General features: G+C 36.9%; 1 pseudogene; it reads left to right on the forward strand.

Annotated features, from left to right (window-relative positions):
* The first annotated feature begins 1,711 nt into the window (after positions 1 to 1,711).
* LOC141518596 (serine/threonine-protein kinase RIO1 pseudogene) lies at positions 1,712 to 3,429 on the forward strand (annotated as a pseudogene).
* Positions 3,430 to 3,646: the final 217 nt, after the last annotated feature.

A 3,646-nucleotide genomic window follows, 5' to 3' on the forward strand; every position in this document is an offset into this window, starting at 1 on the left:
AAACTAACAATTTATTGAAGTTAATTGAAACAGTTATTTGAAGAAAACTCTAAAAACCTAGAAGTGGCAAATGGAAATGAATGAATGTGAGACACTAAGATCCCATGAAACAAAACCAAAAGACCAAAAGAATAGAAGAAAATAAATGTCCACCCTTGAAAATGGATCCAGAAGAGATTATTTACAAATTTTTAGTGTTCTTTTTTTAGGTTGTTTTTTTCTTTGTAAAGGCAAATGGGGTTAAGTGGCTTGCCCAAGGCCACACAGCTAGGTAATTATTAAGTGTCTGCAACCGGATTTGAACCCAGGTACTCCTGACTCCAGGGCCAGTGCTTTATCTACTACGCCAGCTAGCCACCCCAAATATTTAGTGTTCCTGAAAGACATCATTAGAAAAAGAGTCTGGACAAAATCCTGGAGAAAATCATCATAGAAACCTGTCCAAATATCCTAGAACAAGAAGATAAAATAGTTCTTGAAAGAATTCATTGCTTAAACCATGCAAAAGATGCCAAAATAAAAACTCTTAGGGATATTGTAGTCAAATTTCAGAAATTGGAACATATGTCAAATGGTCAAAAAGAAGCAAATTAAATACCAGGAAGCCATAGTATAGATTTTTCAAAATTTATCAGCTTCAATATCAAAGGATTGGAGGACCTGAAATATCATATTCTGGGGTGTCAGGGGGAGGGAAGGCAAAGAAGCTGTGATTACAACCAAGAATCAACTACCTTGTAAAATTCAGCATATTCTTTCAGGGGGAAAATGTTGATTTTTAACAAGACAGAGGACTTTCAAATTTACTTGATAAAAAGATTAGAACTGAAAATTTCATCTTCAATCATATGACACAAGAGATTTAATAAAAAGGTAAATGAAAAGAGGAAAATGTTAGCAAATAAAACTAAATTGTCTACATCACCTGCACAAGAAGAAAAAATGTATAACTCTTGAGAAATGTACTTCTCTTCAGATACTTGAAAGGTATGTACTTAGACAGAGGTTGGTAGAAATTGACTGTGATGTAATCAGACTTTTAACTCTTGTGAGTTGTACTCATATTGGGACTGTTGGAAGGTTTGTACTTAAAAAGATAGTATGTGTGTATATAATGTAAGGTTGCTTATAATTCTTGAGAATTGTACTTCTTTCAGTAAAGCAGATAGGAGCTTTGATGGAGGAAATGGGTAAAGAACAATTAGACAGAAAAAGAGGGATTTTTCTAGGAGAAGAAGGTAGGGCATAAGAGGATAAATAGTGGAGCATGAAGAGATAGAAAGGATTTAAAAGAGAAGAGGGAAAGAAGGACGTTATTGAGCACTGAACAAACTTTATTTTCAATAGGTTTGACTCAGTGTGAAAATAACATACTTTCAATTAGGTTTAGAAATTTATCCTACCCTATAGGGTAACTGGAGGGATAAAAGAAAGAACAGGAAAGAAAGGGGTGATAAAAAGGCTGCGAAAAGTAAAATTTTTTAAAAGAGAGAGATAATAAAAGGAGAAAGGGGGAAGTAAAGGGAAGTGCATTGAGAAAAGAACCAGAAATTAAGGGATTTACCAGTGAAAAGAGAAACACTGATAAGGAAAAAGAAGTGTAAAGGAGAGAGAAAAGTATACATGGGGGAAGAAAAGTTGGAAGGAAATAAAAAGTCCATTATGCTAACTGTGAAAGTGAATAGGGAGCCAAACCCGCCCTGTGGCCTCCATGAGCTACCAGGAGCATCTGATGAGCTGAAGGGTCCCGGGACAGTTCCATGACACTGACTCCTCCGACTGTGGAAGCATGACCAGTGTGGGAACAGGCAAAGAGGAGGAGCAAGGTGCAGCTCAGCATTCTCACCAGACTGCGAATGGAATTGTTGGAGAAAATCAGGAAGATGATTATGAAGATTCAGAAGAAGAAGAGGAGGAGGAAGATGAGGATGATGATTGGGACTGGGTTGATGGAATTGGGAAAATTACCAAGGGATCTTCTTCAACTGGAGGAAATAACTCCCAGGCTAACCGACAGACCATCCACTTCAATGCAGCAAAAATTTCAACTCTAGCAGATAAGGCCTTAAGAAAGTATGAGAATAAAATTAATCTAGACAAACTTAATCTTTCTGATTATGTTATAAATAAAGTCACTGAAAAGACTAGACAAAAGGAGGCAGATATGTATCGGGTCAAAGATAAGGCAGATAGAGCAAGTGTGAAACAGGTATTGGATTCAAGAACTCAAATAACTTTGTTCAAGATGTTAAGTAGAGGAATCATATCACAGATAAATGGTTGCATCAGCACAGGAAAAGAAGCTAATATGTATCATGCCAGCACAACAGATGGAGAGAACAGAGCAATCAAGATTTATAAAACTTCAATTTTGGTGTTCAAGTATAGGGATAAGTATGTAAGTGGGGAATTCAGGTTTTGTCATGGCTATTGTAAAGGAAACCCCTGACAAATGGTGCAAACTTGGGCAGAAAACGAAATGAGAAATTTAATAAGGGTAAACACAGCAAAGATACCTTGTACAGAACCTATCATGGTAAAACATCATGTCCTTGTCATGAGCTTCATTGGTAAAGACAACATGCCTGCTCCACTTTTGAAAAATGCGCAGTTGTTGGAATCAAAGGCCTGCGAATTATATCTCCAAGTTATTGAGTACATGAAAAGAATGTATCATTTTGCCAGACTTTTCCATGTAGATCTCAGTGAATTTAACATGCTGTACCATAATGGAGAAGTGTACATCACTGATGTTTTCCAATCTGTGGAACATGATCACCCACATGCATTGGAATTCCTGAGGAAGGACTGTGCCAATGTCAATGATTTTTTTTAAACATGGTGTTGCTGTGATGACTCTATGGGAACTCTTTGAATTTATCACAGATCCTTCTATCACAAAAGAAAACATGGATGATTATCTCTCAAAGGCTATGGAAATAGCAGCTCAATGGACGGAGGAACAAAGATCCAATCAAGATCATGTGGATGAAGAAGTATTTAAACAAGCTTATATTCCTAGAAACTTGAATGAAGTTAAAAATTATGAGAGGGATGTGGATGTAATGATGAAGATGAAGGAGGAAGACATGGCCTTGAATGTACAGCAGGATAATATTTTGTACCAGATTGTGACAGGACTGAAGGAAGACTTGTCAGAAGTTCAGAAGGTCCCTGCACTCTTGGAAAAGAAAATCAAAGAAGAGGTGGATTCTGTTACAGATGTTAATAGTTCTGAGGACCCTGACTCTGAAGGGCATGGAGATCAGCCCCATTCCATGAAGCATGCCACTGATACTGAAATAGACAGAAAGGAAAGAAAATAAAAACATGGTTAAGGAGGCCCAGAGAGAAAAAAGAAAAAACAAAATCCTCAAGCATGTGAAAAAACACAAAGAGAAGACAGCCAAGATGAAAAAAGGCAGATAGAAGACAGACTTTGCTACCCAAAACCTTCGACCTCCATCCACCATGCTTCTTGCAAAATTGTGATGCCTGTCTGCAGGATGGAATTGGAAGATGAACTGTTAATTTTTTTTAACATACTGAACCAAGTAGGAATGATGTTAGTTTCTTTGAAGACTTGATACATGGTAATTTTTGCGTAATTGTGTAAAAAGTTTTAGTTCCAATGTCTAGAACTGGT

This window comes from Macrotis lagotis, chromosome 1, assembly GCF_037893015.1.
Source record: "Macrotis lagotis isolate mMagLag1 chromosome 1, bilby.v1.9.chrom.fasta, whole genome shotgun sequence".
Lineage (NCBI taxonomy): Eukaryota > Metazoa > Chordata > Mammalia > Peramelemorphia > Peramelidae > Macrotis > Macrotis lagotis.